General features: G+C 33.4%; 2 long non-coding RNA genes across 2 annotated transcripts; one reads left to right on the forward strand and one right to left on the reverse strand.

The window, feature by feature from the left end:
* Positions 1-12,502: 12,502 nt before the first annotated feature.
* LOC121215344 (uncharacterized) lies at positions 12,503-15,189 on the reverse strand. The gene is made up of 5 exons (XR_005911163.1): positions 14,992-15,189; positions 13,982-14,022; positions 13,776-13,867; positions 13,058-13,121; positions 12,503-12,940 (listed from the first exon to the last, which is right to left on the reverse strand). It is a non-coding gene; the product is annotated as an uncharacterized lncRNA (long non-coding RNA).
* A 3,172-nt stretch (positions 15,190-18,361) lies between these two features.
* Positions 18,362-18,830, forward strand: LOC121215345 (uncharacterized). The gene is made up of 2 exons (XR_005911164.1): positions 18,362-18,667; positions 18,748-18,830. It is a non-coding gene; the product is annotated as an uncharacterized lncRNA (long non-coding RNA).
* The last annotated feature ends 335 nt before the right edge of the window (positions 18,831-19,165 follow it).

Consider the following 19,165-nt stretch of genomic DNA (forward strand, 5'->3'; position numbering starts at 1 on the left):
CTAAACTAAGTTTAAACGATAGGATCTAGGCTAATTGAACGATGTTTATAACATGTGCCAAAGGAGCCTATTTATAGATTTTTAGTGGCTGTTGTCCTTAACCCTGGGTTAGCTGACTTTCTTGAGCTTTAAGTTTGATTATTTAGACCAAAATACCCCTATTACATATTTAATTTTCATTCCAGAGTCTGTGTCGCGACACACCAGGATTTGTGTCGCGACATGGTAGTTAGTGTACTCCTCTTGAGATATCTTCAGGGGTATGTCGCGACACCCTCAGATTATGTCGTGACATTGAAGGGAGTATTGAGATTTCTCCATTCTGCTCCCTATGTTGTGGCATCGATCATCCCATGTTGTGACGTAGCGACCATTATCAGTTTAGTATGCATTCTAAAAGTCTCCTGCACTATAACAACCCACTTTTTAGTGGTGTCAGAAACAATGGTTTCAGGACCACAACTCTGATGTGTCAGTCCATAAATATTAATTATTTAATATTTATTAGGTTGTTAGTGTTGTATTAAAATTTGGTTTAGAAATTTTAACGTTTAGATAGTTAATTAAGTAAAAAGGACTAAATATTAAAAGTTGCAAAAGTTAGTGTTAATAGTTAAGGATTTTCAATTAAATAAAGAAGGGAAGGTTAGAGGCCTTGAATGGAAAATATATCATTTAAGGTGGTAGTGGATGATTATAAATGTTAAATTATGTGAAATTTAATTATATAATAAATGGAAAAATAGTAATTAAAAATATAAGTAAATAAACAAAAAGCTAAAAGAATTATATCATCTTCTAAATTAAGGAATTCCACCAAAACTAGAAGGAGAAAAATCACCATTGAAGAACCTTGGGTCGACCAAGCTTTAACCCTCAATAGGTAAGTGAAATCTCGTCTGTTTTTAGTGATTTTTATGTTTTCGAGCTCGTATTAGCTTAACCTAGCTAACATGAGGACTAATTCGTAAAATTGTCAAACATTATAAATTTTGACATTGATGATATGTTTCTTGAGGTTTATGGAAGACTATTAAGCTTTGTTGTTAGATTGCACAATTTTGTAAAATAATTTTTGATGATTTTGACGTTTAAGGACTAAATTGTTAAAATAATAAAATTACTTATACTTGATGTGAAATAATTGAAAATGAGGACTGTAAGGAAACGCTAGGTGATTCAGCTAAGCTTATCTTTAAAGAAAAGTGCTGAATTTATATGTTTGGGGCTTAGGGACTATATTGAATAAAAGTAAAATGTTGATGGTAAAGTTGCAAAAATGTAGAAAGGGACTGAATTGCCTAAGGTGACTTGATTTTATTTTTGATTTAGTTAATTGAATGAAATTATTATTTTAGATTAAGAACGTGTTGATAACTGCAAAAAAGATAAGGTTGCGGAGTAGTCCCTGTACTTGAGCCATTATCGCAAATTAGTCCAGTAAGTTTTGTACCATTATTTCTATATTATATCTATATATATTTCATGTTTATTATGATTATACCCAATGTTATACTTAACTATGGACTGATTGGAGAATTCATGATAAATGAATATGGATATTAACTATCAAGTCCAGTGATACAGACTGTAACGATGGCAGAGATCCTACATGTGTTGCAGATTCTCTACAGCTTGTGTGAGTAGCGTCGTGTGCAGGTGATTATTTAGTAGGTACTATGTACCGGTGATACAGACCATAATGATGGCTTGAGATCCTACATCTGTTGCGGATTCTCTACAACTTCTGTGAGCAACATCGTGAGCCAGTCAAAACTCTGAAATTAACTTGAATGAGTGATACCCTCTGATTACCTAAAATTAGATCTTATTCATAAGATGATTGAGAATGTGATGTGAATTAATGCACCGTGTAATACTCACCTGTGTTGAGCTAAGGAAATAGCATGATTTTGGTCATTTTTGGGCACACACGGCTTGGGACACAGGCTGTCACACGGCCGTGTCTCACACACGGGCTGTTACACGGTCATGTGTCACACATGGGTAGCCCACACGGGCGTGTGTGCTGAGCGTGTTAGGTGTAAGAAACACACAGGTTGGAACACGGCTTGGGACACGGCCGTGTGACCCAAGTCAGTGAGTTACACGGTTGAGCACATGGGTATGCACACAGGCGTGTGAGGTAGCCACACAGGTGTGGGATAGCCACACAACCATGTTTGGAGCCACACAAGTATGGGATAGCCACACAACCAAGTATTTGGTCCTTGATTGCTCGAAAGCTATTTTTAAGGCCACGTAGGCTTTATTTAAGGATTGTAAATGCATGATTTATTCCATTTTGAATTTCATATTTATTTATTAAATTAATTTAAAATTTAATTGTTGTTGGCTGTAAATGTTCTATTTTTTGCGGTAATACTTTGTAACCCTATTTTGGTGACGAAAATAGATTATTAGTGTTATATTTAGTGGTATCAGAGCTACAGTTTAGTCTATTCTTAGACTGAATGTAGCGTGTTTAAAGTCTAAAATTACATGCCATATAAACATATGATAGTGTGATTTTGATTGATTCGATCTAACCCTTATTTCCTTGTAGATTTTGAAAGATGTCGTCTGAAATTGAACGTGATGAGACTAATGAAGTAAACAATAATATTCCAACTATTGTTTGAATGTTTGAATATGAAGTAAAAAATATGTTTTTCGGTTTAATGAGACAGTGGATTTCTGAATTCATGAGAAATAATCCAATGGCTTAACAACCTCCAACTCATTTTGCTCACCTTGCTATACACCCTGTTGTACCTCCTGTAGTGCCTCCACCCCACTGATGGTCAAATTGAGTCGTTGAGTTCCTGTTGATAAACTTAGGAAATATGGGGCTGAAGAATTTTGGGGTAGGATTGAGGATAATCCATCTAGAGCCGAATACTGGTTAGAAAATATTTAACGGGTTTTGATGAGATGGCCTATTCTTCTAAAGATTATCTTCAATGTGCAGTATCATTGTTGAAAGATGAAGCTTATAGTTGCTGGTCGATGCTGACAGCGATTGTATCGAGAAATAACATTAATTGAGAATTCTTCAAAATAGAGTTTTAAGAAGTACGCCAGTAAAAGGTATTTGGACAGGAAAAAGAAAGAATTCCTTGAATTGAGGTAGGAAAATAAGCCAGTAGCTGAGTAAGAAAGAGAGTTTGTACATCTCAGTAAGTATGCTTGGGAAATTTTACTGACAGTGGAAGAAATGTGCATCCATTTTGAAGACGAGTTAAACAATGAAATTAATATGATGATTGACAGTACAAAAATATGATAGTTTGTGGCTTTTCCTGATCAGTTACAGAAGATGGAAGAAATTTATAATCATAAGAGGTAGAGGGATAAGAAGGCTCGAGAATTTAGTAAAAAAAATTTTCCCAGATCATTTTCTACACCACCGTTAAAGAAAGTAAAAGAAGATGATAACTGTGTTACCACATTATCTGGGTTTCTGAGCAAAAACAGACCCTGATAGTTAGATTCAAAATTTCAGACTCGACTTGCAGATAGCATAGCTAGTGTTCGTAATGCTCCAAAACCAGTGTGTGAACACTGTGGAAGATTCCATACTAGTGAGTGTAGACTTAAAGAGGGTGCCTGCTTCAGATGCGGGGCAACTGATCCTTTTGTGCGGAACTATCCAAAAATGGCAGAAGAAAAAGATGACCAGACAGTAAAACCCTCGACTAGTTGCAAAAAGGAAGACGCCCTAGTCAAAGTAGTATACAGGTGTGAATCGTGGTGATACTAGAGACACAACTACTAGATCCCAGGTGAGAGCACCTGCACAAAGTTATGCTATACGGGCTAGAGAGGAGGCTACCACACCTAATGTCGTTACTGATACATTTTATCTTTTTGATGTTATTGTATATGCTTTAATTAACCCCGAATCGACTCATTCATACATTTGCACCACATTGGCAACTAATAAAAATTTACCTGTTGAGTCAACTGAGTTTAATGTTCAACTTACAAATCCACTGGGTCACAGTGTAATAGTTAATTTAGTATGTCGTAAATGTCCACTGAAAGTCCAGGGCTATGAGTAACCCACCGATGATGTTATTGCCTTTCCACGAATTTTATGTAATACTGGGTATAGACTGGTTATCGTTACATGACGCAGTTGTTAACTGTAGATAGAAACAGATTGATTTGAGATGTTCATTAGGTGAATTGATTACAGTTGTGTCTGGAAAGCTACATAATGCTACCAGAGTTGTTTCGGCTATTTCTGCGTAGAAGATGATTCGTAAGGGCTGTGAGGCATTTCCAACTTACATATTGGATACTCAGGATTCGAGAATGAAGTTGGATCATGTACCAATTGTTAATGAATTTACAGATGTGTTTCCAAAGGAGTTTTCGTGATTACTACCAGAGTATGAAGTTGAATTTGTTACTGAACTGATACCCGAGATTGCACCGATATCAACTCTGCCGTATAGAATGGCATCGACTGAATTGAAAGAACTTAAAGCACATTTGAAAGAATTACTAGATAAAGGTTTCATTCGACCTAGTGTATCTCCTAGGGGTACACCAGTACTCTTCGTGAAAAAGAATGATGGTTTGTTGAGATTGTGTATAGACTACTGACAACTAAACAAGGTAACGATAAAGAACAAACATCCATTGGCTTGTATAGATGAGCTGTTCGATCAATTGAAGGATGCAACTGTATTTTCTAAGATAGATTTCAAATCGAGATATTATCAAATGATGATAAAAGATTGTGACACGCCGAAGACTGCTTTTCGGACCTGATATGGACACTATAAATTTTTTGTAATGCCTTTTGGATTAACTAATGCTCCAGCTGCTTTCATAGATTTGATGAACATGGTTTTTTTTACCTTAGTTGGATAAATTTGTGGTTGTGTTTATTGATGATATACTGGTCTACTCCAAAACAGAATTCGAGCTTGCTTAGCATTTGAGAACTATATTACAAATTTTGAGTGAAAAATAATTGTATGCAAAATTCAACAAATGGAATACATGTTGATTGTAGTAAGATCTCTGTTATTATTAACTGGAAAGCTCTGAAGAATGTTTCAAAGTTATGAAGTTTTTTAGGACTGGCAGATTACTATCGTCGTTTTGTTAAAAACTTCTCTATAATATCTTCATCGATTACCAAGTTACTATAGAAGAATTTTCAGTTTGTTTGGTCAGATGAGTGCTAGTAGAGTTTTCATTAGTTAAAGAAAATGTTGACAGAAGCTCTGGTTTTTAACACAGCCTGAATTTGGGAAAGAGTTTGTTGTTTACAGTGATGCGTCACTTAGTGGACTGGGATGTGTATGAATGCAAGCCTAAAAAGTAATAGCTTATGCTTCTTGTCAATTAAAGTCTCATGAAAAAAATTATCTGATGCATGATTTAGAGTTAGCTGCTATTGCTTTTGCACTGAAGATTTGGCGTCATTATCGCCATGGTGAAAAATGTCATATATTTATAGATCATAAAAGTTTGAGATATTTTATGACTCAAAAGGAACTGAACTTGAGACAATGATGGTGGTTAGAGTTACTGAAAGATTATGATCTTATAATCAACTATCATCCTAAGAAGGATAATGTGGTTGCAGATGCCTTAAGTCAAAAGTCATTATTTGCTTTGAGAGCAATAAATGCACATTTGTAATTGGAAGGTGATGGTTCTATTATAGCTGAACTAAGGGCTAAACCATTATTTCTTTAGCAAATCAAAGAGTGGCAAGATGATGATCTGAAGTTGTTAGCCAAATGAGAGCAGATCTAGAGTGACACGACTATCGGATTCACTGAGGTGCTGATGGTATGATATATTTTTGTAACAAGCTATGTGTCCCTAATAATCCAGAATTGAAGCATGACATTTTATCAGAGGCTCATAGTAGTACATGCTCTATTCATCCGAGTAGTACTAGGATGTATAATGACCTGAAGAAAATATATTGGTGGCCAAGTATAAAACGTGAGATTTCTGAATTTGTAACAAAATGTCTAGTCCACTAGCAGGTGAAAGTTGAACATCAAGTACCGTTAGGGTCACTGCAGCTGATCACTATCCCTAAATGGAAGTGGGAATGAGTTACGATGGATTTTTGTTTTGGGACTACCAATGACACCGAGGAAGAAAAACTCGATCTGAGTTATTGTTGGCAGATTAAGGAAATTAGCTCATTTCATTCTAGTCCGTACTGATTATTCATGCGAGAGGCTAGCAGAGTTATATGTATCAAATATTGTCAGAATGCACGGAGTGCCGTTATCTATTATTTCAGATAGAGATCTAAGATTCACCTTGAGATTTTAGGGTAAGCTTCATGAAGCTCTGATACTAAACTGAATTTTAGGACAGCATATCATCTGCAGACATATGGGCAATCAGAATGGGTAATACATATTCTGGAATATATGTTGTGATGCTCTTTATTAGAGTTTTAAGGTAGTTGGGAAAGGTATTTACTATTAGCAGAGTTTGCGTATAATAACAATTACCAATCCAATATTAAAATTGCACCATTTAAAGCTTTGTACGAAAGAAAATGTAGAACACCGCTCTACTGGTCAGAGTTGAGTGAATCCAAGCTGGTTGGTACTAATTTAATTCGTGAGACTAAAGATAAGGTTTGGATAATTCGTGACTATTTGAAGGCAGTGTCGAGTCATCAGAAATCGTATGCTGACTTGGAAAGGAAAAATATAGAATTTGTTGTTGGCAATTGAGTGTTCTTAAAAGTCTCACTGTGGAAGAAAGTACTCTAATTTGGCAGAAAGGGAAAGTTGATTTCGAGCTGTATCGGGTCGTATGAGATTATTTAGAGGATTGGTCCTATAGCTTACAGATTAGCGTTACCCACGAAACTTGAAAAGATTCCCAATATTTTTCACATGTGGTTACTCCCTGCGAGGTTGAGATACAACCAGACTTATTGTATTTTGAAGAACCGATTAGGGTTTTGGCATATGAAGTAAAAGAACTTCTTAATAAAATAGTATCGTTAGTTAAATTCTTATGGAATCGTCACAAGGTCGAGGAAGCTACATAGAAGACTGAAGACTCGATGAAATCATAGTACCTGAACCTAATTCACTGGTAAGACATTTCGAGGACGAAATTTCTTAAGGGGGAGAGTTGTAACAACTCGGTTTTAGTCTTGGAAATAGTGGTTTCGGGACCACAACTCTGATGTGTCAGCCCGTAAATATTAATTATTTAATGTTTACGAGGTTATTAGTGTTGTATTAGAATTTGGTCTAGAAATTTTAACGTTTAGATTGTTAATTAAGTAAAAAGTACTAAATCTTAAAAGCTGCAAAGGTTAGTGTTAATAGTTAAGGATTGTCAATTAAATAAAGAAGGGAAGGTTAGAGGTCATGAAAGACAAATATACCATTTAATGAGGTAGTGGACAATTCTATATGTTAAATTCTGTGAAATTTAATTATATAGTAAATGTCAAAATAGTAATTAAACAAATAAGTAATTAAACAAAAAGATAAAAAAAATTATATCATCTACTCCATTAAGGAATCCCCCCGAAACTAGAAGGAGAAAAATCACCATTGAAGAACCTGGGGTCGACCAAGTTTTAACCTTCAATAGGTAAGTGAAATCTCGTCATTTTTTAGTGATTTTTATGTTTCTGAGCTCGTATTAGCTTAACCTAGCTAACCCAAGGACTAATTCATAAAACAGTCAAATGTTATAAATTTTGTCGTTGATAATTTAAGGTGTTTCTTGAAGTTTATGGAAGACTATTAAGCTTTGTTGTTAGATTGAATTATTTTGTAAAGTAATTTTTAATGATTTTGACTTTAAGGACTAAATTATTAAAACAATAAAATTGCTTGTACTTGATGTGAAATAATTGCAAATAGGGACTTTAAGGAAACCCTAGGTGATTTGGCTAAGCTTAGATTTAAAGAAATATAGTTAATTTGCTTGTTTGGGGCTTAGGGACTAAATTGAATAAAATTAAAATGTTGAGGGTAAATTTACAGAAATGTAGAAAGGGATTAAATTGCCTAGGATGACTTAATTCTGCTTTTGATTTAGTTAATTGAATGAAATTATTATTTTAGATCAAGAACGTGCTGTTAATCGCAGAAAAGAAAATGTTACAGAATAGTCCCTATACTTGAGCCATTACTGCAAATTAGTACAATAAGTTCCGTATCGTTATTCCTCTATTATATCTATATATATTTCATGTTTATTATGATTATATCCAATTTTATACTTAACTATGGACTGATTGGAGAATTCATGATAAATGAATATGGATATTAACTATCAGGCATTGAGCTGGTGATACAAGCCGTAACGATGGCTGAGATCCTGTATGTGTTGTGGATTCTCTACAGCTTGTGTGAGCAACATCGTTGACCAGTGATTATTTAGGGCTCCTTTGGATGCCAACGCAGTACAGAGCATTGACTTTTTTCCCTTTTTATCAATCTCACTGCACTGGACTGGACTCTGGACAGCCTTTGGATGTGTTGGCTTCTAACACAGTGAGAAGTTTCTGCTGCACTGGACAACCTTAAGCTGACTGGTGGTAAAAGCTCCAGTTAGGTGTAGCTGGGGCAGTAGACATTTTTAGAAGACAATAATACCCTTATTGTGACAACCCAAATTAGACCCTGGTCGGAACGTGGTTTCGAGACCACATTACCGAGCCAAAAATTTATTTTCGTGTTTTAATTGCATAAATTGTTGTGTGACAGTGAATGTATGAGAAATTAAATGCTTAATATTAGCATTAGGATTGTGAATTCATTCAAAAAGGACCTAGTTGACGAAGTTAGGAAAGATGATAGATGAATTATAAGGATTAATTAATAATAGGTTGAGGAAGCATGGCTTTGCATGTCAATTTGCCCATAAAATTCATGGTGGCCGGCCAAGGAGTGATAATGCTCCACTCATTCTAATTTAATATGTTTCTTTGGTGAACAAATGATGGGGATAATAATAGAAAAGGGAACAAAAAAATGGGTGTCATACTTGCCATCTCCTAGCCGAAAAACCAAGAAAAAGAAGGGGAGAAAAGAACTTGGAAGGAATTCGGCCATTGCTTGTGCCTAGGGAGAGTGTTTGATGTTGTGGCATGAAAAATGAGGGAGTTTGAATGCTTAATAAGGAGGGAAGAAGGAGTGTTCATATTTTCTTTCTTTTGCAATTGTTCTAACTAGAGGAAGAAGAGGAAGCAAGATTCGGCCAAGGTGGTCCTTTAGACCAAGGTATGTTCAATGATATTTTTGGAAGCTTACCCTACCTTTGGGGTGATGAGTCTAGATTCTATCTATTCCATGGTTGGATTTGGGGTTGTTGGAGAGTTAGGATTCGGCTAAGGAGTTTAAAAATAAAAGCTAGTTGATACCTTGATGCTATTAGCATGCTAGTTATATGGATGTGTTAAGTTGCTTGTTATGTTAGCATGAAAGTTGAAAATTGTTAAGCTATTTTGTTGGAGGTGCCGAACTTAGGACTAGGAAGAGAATGAGTATTCGGCTAACATAGTGGAAAGGTGGTGTTGCCGATTGCTAGATTTAGACTAGGGGAGTGGCTATAATGGGCATTAAGATGTGGGACTTAAGAAATGTAGTTATATGTGGACTTACATGATGTTACAAATAGATGTGAAAATATGCTAGATTAGGAAAACTCGATTAAGTGTTCATGAGATGAAATTAGGTGTTTAAATGATGTTATAGTTGACATTGTACATGTATACATGCATTTCGGCCATGGTCTTTGCTTGAATTTGAGATTTGTAATGTGATTTTCCTAAATTGTCTATGAATTTTTGGTTGTTGATTCCATGGTAATGGTATATTGAATCCATGAAAATTTAGTAAGGTTGCATTCGGCAACTTGCTTGGAATTAAAAATTGATGTCTAAGCTTAGGTGATTTCGATGATGATATATATATATATATTCATAAGTATATTTAGTTGATTCGGCTTTGGTAGTTGCATGAGGCTATTGGCCGAATATACTAACATACATATACATGTGAAATTGGATTGTAAATATTTAGCAAGGTGGTTAAACTAGTTAAATTATTGATTTAGCTCAAGGAGTTAAAGGAGGTGAATCGAGCAAAGGCAAAGAAAAGGTTATCGAGTAGCCGAGTTGGAACCGTCTTACCCAACACGAGGTAAGTCATTAAGCATGTAGTTGGTATTATTTCAAATGGTCATAATGTGTATGTATTGATGCTGAATGGAATGAATAAATATACATATATATATGCATGTACGTATGTGATGATGAAATTGTTGAATGAAAGAAAAGAGGTAAGATGTACTGAGTTGTTGATCTCGGCACTAAACGTGCGGGATAACCATTTATGACCATGAGATTGGCGCTAAGTGCGCGGGATTAAATTGTACAGCACTAAGTGTGCGATTCGACTATGTTGCACTAAGTGTGCGAAATGAATATGATGCACTAAGTGTGCGAATTGACCATGCGGCACTAAGTGTGCGAGTTTGACTATGTAGCACTAAGTGTGCGATTTGATTACGTAGCACTAAGTGTGCGAGTTGATTATATAGCACTGAGTGTGCGGGCTCAATATACATTCGTGGATCATTATGGACACTATGTGTGCGACACTATTGAGTCGATCGCGGACAGCGGATCGGGTAAGTGTCTTGAGTACATGGCTAATAGGTGCTATGCTTATACTTGGTGTTGAGCTCGGTAAGTTGAACCTATGTGACAAATATACTTGAAGTCACGTACATAAAATTTATCATAGAATGGGTGAAAGGCCGTTTAGTTGTATGTTTGTAACGAAAATAAAATGATTTATGAAAATGCCTCGAATATCCTATTGATGAGTAGGTGGATTGTGAATACATAAATTGGTATGAAATTGAATCGATAGGTTGGAGGAACTATGGTATGGTTCGGTATGGATGGAGCAAATTGTCTCATTCCATTTTGTTTCCTCTGGTGATAATGTTATTGATGTATAGTAGTGCATTGCTTATGACTTACTGAGTTATAAACTCACCCGGTGTTTCCTTGTCACCCATTATAGGCTGCTTGGACTCATCTATTTTTGCGGGGTCGGGCCGTCATCGAAGTCATCACACCGGATAGCAAGTTTTGGTATTTTCTTCTTAGTTGGCTTAGAAGAACATTTTGGCATGTATAAGCTATTACGTTGTGTTTGAATTTTGGCATGTAAACTTTAAGCCATGCGAAAATGGCACGAATGTTCGATTGAGTTGGATCAAGGGTAGGCATGAAATGGACCTAGTTACTTTCGTAACAGATGCTGGCAGCAGCAGTGTCATGAGATTGAAAAATCACTAAAAATAGTAGGAGTGGAATTAATTGATGAATAAATTATGTAATCGAAGCTCGATGAGTCTGCTTTCATGAGGAAGTAACGAAAAGATCATATGGGCAGTATATTAAGAGATAATCAGATTTTTGTGGGACAGGGCCAGAACGGTTTCTGGATTCCCTGCTCCGACTTTGGAATTTCATTAAAAATTAACCAGAGATAATTAGGGGTCGTACCACATATGTACAGATTCCTCTCTGAGTCTAGTTTTCATAGAAACAAACGGCATAAGTATTGGAGCCCCGTGCAGGGAGATATCCAAGTCGTAATGGGCAAAGGTCAGTGTAGTCGACCCCTGCAACTTGGGAGACTTTGACTAATAAACTGTACTAATTGGCCCGACCAAAAATTCTAGAAAAAAATACATAGATGGGCACATGAGCCTAGTTTCGGGGAAAATTACGAAACTGATTTTCGAGTTACGAAACTCAAGATATGATTTTTAAAACGACTAGTACACAAATTGGGCAGTGTCTGGAAAATAAATTTTGTAAGGGGTTAAAGCCAGTTAACACCTCGTGTTCGACTCCGGTGTCGGTTTCGGGTTCGGGGTGTTACACTTATTTTAATTTTTTAATTTACCGTTTTATCCTTAGATGTTAAACTAATTTCTTTCCCAATCTTATTTGTTTTCAGATTTGGGAACAAAACAGCAGTTTCTCCCCCTCGTTCTTGCTGGTTTCTCCCTTGTTCTTGCTGGCTTGTCCATCATTTTTGCTAGTTTCTCCCCTCTTTTTTGCTTTGTTCTTGGTTGTGGGAGCTTAGGATATTCTGTTTCTTCAATCAAACTAACAAGTTAGAGATATCTTGTGTTTTTTCCCTTTTTTTTCTCATGCTCAACATTTACCCTTTTACTCAATTAACAGAGGAAATCTACATTAATTAGTGCACTCTCAGATGGTAATCTGTATAGTGATGCAAGGTATATTTATTCTTTAAAACAGTTTTTCCTCGAAGCTAAATTCTTTATTAAAAGTAAAAGGATGGATGTTTTTACCTAATTTGAGGCAATGGCTTTGTGCAGATTGTTTGCAACATTAGACGGTTGGTTAAAAAGTGTTGTTCTTCCTTCAGGGTGAGATGGTTTGGTGTCACTCACTGTTATTATTGTTGTTATTGTTATTGCATTTCTTTTGAGTAGTCTGGTTCTAAATGATATACTGACCTTATCCCATAGGCAGCAACATTTTATCTTTTGATCTTTGGACCTATAATTTAGCATGCTTTACACACTATTTAGTAATATTATTACTAACTATAATTTTAAGTCATACACAATGAAATTACCTAAACATCTAAACTCAAAAACATTATAACTTAAAGCTTGTAGGGCACAAACCGAATTTCCAAGGCTTTTAACACTTGCTTAAGCAAAGAAAAAACACAAACAAATGCATGTAATTATTCCCGATAACGATCAAATTATACAATAGATTCAAAGTTAGAACAGAAAAAAAGTGAAAGGAACTCGAAAATAGTACCTCAAAGGAACTAGGATAAGAGTCAAATGGAGTCTCCCCTACTTCAATAGCATCAGTCCCCATTCAATATATATATATCCCTGACTATATATAAACAAAGAACACTAGTCAAGTAATTAAACAGATCAAAAACTGCAAACAAGCTATAAATGATAAAAATTGCAAACCAATCAATCTAGGAAGGAGATTTAATTTATTGACCTGAAATCCAGCTGTCTTCTCAAAGGTAGTAATCTTATGCACAAATCCAAAAGCTGAAAAATACCTGCATTATTAAGTCCTTTAGAAAGATGAATGGAAAATAAATCAAGTAAAAAGACTACAAAAAGTCATTACAACCTATAATTTCCACTAACAAATCTGTCATAAAGTAAGGAATGGAGATAACTTCAACATACCAGGTCTTAAGCATCGAGACAGAAATAATAGAACATATTAACAGAATGCACCTTAACAATTGCAGTGATGCATTTCAGATTTTCTAATGATGTTAACAAAAATTATAAAACATGTAAAATCTATGAGTTTGCCAAAGTACTAGAATGAAGTAAAGCATAAAAAGAAAAAGGATGAAAAAATTGACCTATATGTGCTAAGAATCCTCAAATCTTAAAAAAAAAACAAAAGCTAACAAAGGTATAAAAGATTTTACCCGAGCATAGAAGTAAACCACCATGGCACAAGTAATTCTAAAAAATTCACGAAATAAATGATACCATACCAAGCAGCAAAATGAGCCAACATAGCATCTTAATCCATGAAATTTTTAATATGAAATATGAAAAGAAATGTTGAAGAAACAAAGTGGCTGACAAATGATACTAAGGAACATAAAGTCATGGTAAAATAGTATGAGAAAAGAATTGAGGAAATTATTTTAAAAGAAAGAGGAAAAAACAAAACAAGAAAAAAACCGAACCTTGGTATGAGGCCAAAGTTGATCAGGAGACACATGCATTGTGCAGCCTTCTTTACCCGATTCCCACTCCACAACAAAGCGAGCTAAGACACCTAATCCAAAGCAAAACCACAAACTCAACAATCCTACTGCCTCAATTCTGAAAGATCTCCTCATATGTTCTGATAACTTATCAACAATTTTGATCAAACTATTTGCTGTAATACCTCATATTGCTCCATGTTAAAGATGTGTTTGAATTCCTTTTCTGGTTTTCACCAAGTAATAAAGTCAGGGCAATCAATATTCATGAATCATTCACAAAAGGTAGAGATGCAAAAGAATATACAGTAATGTCTAACAAACGGAAGATGTACTATCTGTCTAGATGTTAAAATTCTGAGCAAAGAATCTCGGTAAATTATAAGACAAAAACATCATTGAAAGAACCAAACTTCACCGTACCACAATTTATGATTAAAATTTAAATCAAAATTGAACATATTATAACACTGAAAAAGTTGGAGTGCCCTTTGCACAAGAATACAGGTAGAAAGAGAGCTAATCTAAAATATGTTAGAAGCAATTGTAAGACAACAAAGTTGAAAAAAGCTTAAAATACATAAATTTCATGTCAGCATCTTGTATAAAAGCCTTGTTTTAGGCACCATTAAGCTAAATTATTTACTCCAATCCTGAATGGCAGCTCAACACAGAAGCCATTTTCATTTGCATTAAGGTTAATTGGCTGATGTGAGGTTTCTAAGAAAACATCAAAAGCAGTTGAACAGAAAAAAAAGATGAAGAGAACAGTGGGAAAAAAAGAAACAAAGGAAGTATCTGAGTGAAGTAGAAGTGGTAATTTATGCACCACAAAGTAATCAGCTTAAAATCAAGATTTTATTCACTTAGAAAAAAACAAAACAAAATAAAAATAAAAACTGCAATAATATCCTAAGAAAGAACCAAAAATCAGTAACCAAGTCAGAGATACTGCACATTATAAGTAATCTTCCTCCCAATTTAACATCACCCAGGAAAAATAAAATAAAGGAATAACAATTGCAATCCTTCATCAAGAAGCCAACTTTCTTGATAAAAAAAATCAAGAAAGCACGGAGCTTGGAAAATGGAAAATGCAACTTTTATGCATGAAGGGGGAAAAACCGAATGAACAGTAAAGAAAGAAGAAAGGAAATCTACAGATTCAATGAAAAAAGAGGACTGTTCAATGTACCTGAGTGTAGTAGTAATAAAGGGTGTGGAAGTTGTTGATCCAAAGAGATCACAAGGTGAATGTGGACTTACACATTTGAGCAAAAGCTAAAAAAAAAAGGTTTGGGACTTTGATCGGTGGAAGAGGGGAATCAATAAAAGAGGGGAAATGGGAATGGGAAATGGGAGGAGGGCACGGTGGAAGAGGGGAATCGATGGAAGAGGGGAGATGGGAATGGGGAAATTGCATTGTATTTGTGTATTTTAAAATAAAAAATATATATCTAGTGTATTTTAAAAATAAAAAATATATGTAGTGTATTTTATAAATAAAAAAATATATGTAGTGTATTTTAAAAATAAAAAATATATGTAGTGTATTTTAAAAATAAAAAAATATATGTAGTGTATTTTAAAAATAAAGAAATATATGTAGTGTATTTTAAAAATAAAAAATATATGTAGTGTATTTTAAAAATAAAAAATATATGTAGTGTATTTTAAAAATAAAAAAATATATGTAGTGTATTTTAAAAATAAAAAAATATATGTAGTGTATTTTAAAAATAAAAAATATATGTAGTGTATTTTAAAAATAAAAAAAATATGTAGTGTATTTTAAAAATAAAAAATATATGCATTATATTTGTGTATTTTAAAAATAAAAAAAATATATGTAGTGTATTTTAAAAATAAAAAAATTTATGTAGTGTATTTTAAAAATAAAAAAAATATGTAGTGTATTTTAAAAATAAAAAAATATATGTAGTGTATTTTAAAAATAAAAAAAACATGTAGTGTATTTTAAAAATAAAGAAATATATGTAGTGTATTTTAAAAATAAAAAAATATATGTAGTGTATTTTAAAAATAAAAAATATATGTAGTGTATTTTAAAAATAAAAAATATATGTAGTGTATTTTAAAAATAAAAAAATATATGTAGTGTATTTTAAAAATAAAAAAATATATTTAGTGTATTTTAAAAATAAAAAATATATGTAGTGTATTTTAAAAATAAAAATATATATGTAGTGTGTTTTAAAAATAAAAAATATATGTGGTGTATTTTAAAAATAAAAAAATATATGTAGTGTATTTTAAAAATAAAAAAATATATGTAGTGTATTTTAAAAATAAAAAAATATATGTAGTGTATTCGATTTATTCGAATTACTTGAAGCATGAAGATCCAATATTTTTCTTGAAAGATACTAATTTTGAACTTAAATCATGATAATAAAAAATTATGGGATTTGTTAAACAAATTAGGGAATTACCTTTCTTGTGAAGATATAGAACAATCCAAAATGTGCAGAGAACTTGAACCAGTTGAATCAAAGACTATTTTTAAGCAAAAAATAAAAAATAAACACAACCAAATTTAAACGAAAAAAATTACAAAGAAGAGAATTTCAAGCCAAAAAAAGTAAACTTCTTGCAGCTCTACCATAGATGACTAAAGTGAAAAGAAAACAATAGTTCAAGTAAAGCTTTAAAGATGAACAAAGAAAACAATAGTTCAAGTAAAGCTTTAAAGATGAACAAATCGATTGAATAATCTTCTTGCTTAAAAAAAAACAGCTTTTGATATCCTCGTTATTGTTTAGAGCTCTTCAAAGATAAGGCAAACAAACAAACCAAAAACCCAACAAAAAAAAAACCAAAATGTCTTTATTCATTTTGAAAAGATAGTCATAATCAATTATCCTTTTTATATCCTCGTTATTGTTTACCATGGATCTTTGAGAATTTTTTCTTTAGTGTTCATCTTATGGCTTTCATCCATTCGCGATGTATTATTCTTATTTTTTATGAAAGTATATTATTATATCTAATTATATATTTATGGTTTTATGTCTGTTGACATTTAAAATCAAAATAATAATAGATGGTAAAGACACGAAATTTTGTGTGAATGAAGTCAATGCTGGTAATAGACCAACAACTCATCTAAACTCAAAAGGATGGGAAAATGTCATTGCTCTTTTTCAAGCAAAAACACAAAAAATTATGGAAAACCTCAATTGAAAAATAAGTGGGATACATTTAAAAAGGAATGGAGGTTATGGAGGGAGTTGCTTAAGGAATCTACAGGTACTGGATGGTGTCCATCTAAAAAGACGGTCAATGCTATCGAAGAATGGTGGGCTGCAAAAATATAGGTTAGTGTTAACTTTATCATTATTTTAATGCATAAATTTTATTGAAATTAATAATTTACAATTATAAAAATCTTAGTATAACATTTAACATTTAACATGTTATGTAGGAAAATCCTGATTTTAAAGGATTTAAGAAGAAATGAATTGAACCACTATTGAATGAGGTAATGTGGCAAATGTTTGCTGGCATTGTAGCCACTGGAGAGAACGCATGGGCACCTTCGTCTGATGTTCTTCCAAGTGGGGTTCCTATGGGAGATGATGCACCTAATGAGGGTTTTGGTGATTCAGATGAATATAGTAACGAGAATGAAGGTATTCCTCCTGATGAGGTACCATCAAACTCTTCTCATGAAATTCCTAATCGAAGAAATCAAACACTTGGGGCTGTACACGGTAAAGGAAAAAAATCAAGTTCAAGTAGAAAATCATCAAGAAATACATTAACTACTCAGATTGAGAAATTGTGTGAAAGTATGGCTAGTCCAAGGAAGTCAGTGAATGAAATTATTTTTTGTCACTCTCAATATACTATTTCAAATGCAATGGATGCTTTGCGTGCTTTGGGAGATGAAATTGCAAAAAAAAAGATGAATTGTACTATTTTGCCACCAAAATGTTCCAAAGACCGGTGAAACGAGAAGTGTTTTTGAACTTAGATCCAGATGATAGGGTTTCGTGGCTTCGACGTGAGTATGCTGAACAAAATCCAATTGCATCATTTTCGTCCTTGGTAGCAACATCCTCATTTCCCTTCCAACCATACCATCAACCACCTCCACCATAAGCTCCTTAGAATTATTATTGAAATATAACTATACTACTTTTTTATATGTAAAATTAATGTATGATACTTTTTATATTTGATATTTTATGCTATGCTTTTAATCAAGTTTCTGTGTTGTATAGAATGTCATGAAATATTAATTTATTTTCATTTGATTACTTTTTCAGGTTATGGATGAATTTAACAATATGTATAATAGTTTTGATATGAATTATGATACCTCTGAATTAAGTGAAGAAGCTCAACGAAGAATAGCCATAATTGTTACCCAAGTTGAGCACAACAATTGTCATGAAGAGGAAGAATATGTGTTAAGCAGTGTATTGGTACACCATGAAACTTATTTCACTATACAACCGCGTATGGATTCAAATAATACAGGTCAAATGTGGGTGGACGAAGTATTAAATGGGCACGATGATCGTTGCATGATTAGTTTTAGGATGCCAGAAAATATATTTCACAACTTGTTGCATGATTTGCAAACAAATTATGGCTTAAAGAATGGGAAAGTATCGGTGATGGAGAAGTTAGCATTATCATTGTACATTCTTGGAAATAGAGAATCAAATTCAAATGCAACAGAGCGATTTCAATGATCTGGGGAAACTGTTAGTCGAATTTTTACTGATATGTTGCATATATTTGCTCGAATGGGAATAGACACGATTAAACCCATTGAAAGTCAATTCGAGGAAGTACCGAACCATATTCGACATGATACAAGATATTGGCCTCACTTTAAGGTAAAATTTACACAATCTTTATATTTTTAAAACATAAATTATTTCTAACTTTTATCTCATTACTTGTATTTATTTTAAAGAATTGTATTGGGGCCATAGATGGAACACACATAAAAGCATGCATTTCGCCTTCTTGTCAAATACCTTATATCGGACTGAAAGGTGAACCAACTAAAAATTTTATGGCAGTTTGTGACTTCAACATGTGCTTTATTTTTGCATTTCCTGGTTGGGAAGGAACAACACATGATAGTAGAATTTTTTTGCAAGCACTTAGAAAGAAAGAGTTGAAGTTTTCACACCCTCCACCAGGTTGAACTTTAATTTTTTTAATTACTTTTTACATAAAAAAAATATTAAAATTTTTAATTTATTTTTAAACTTGATATTATGTTTTACTTTTTTGTAGGAAAATATTATCTTGTGGATTCAGGATATCCACAAATGGCAGGTTTTCTAGGTCCATATAGGGGGAACGATATCATTTACCTGATTTTT

Source organism: Gossypium hirsutum, chromosome D03, assembly GCF_007990345.1.
Source record: "Gossypium hirsutum isolate 1008001.06 chromosome D03, Gossypium_hirsutum_v2.1, whole genome shotgun sequence".
Lineage (NCBI taxonomy): Eukaryota > Viridiplantae > Streptophyta > Magnoliopsida > Malvales > Malvaceae > Gossypium > Gossypium hirsutum.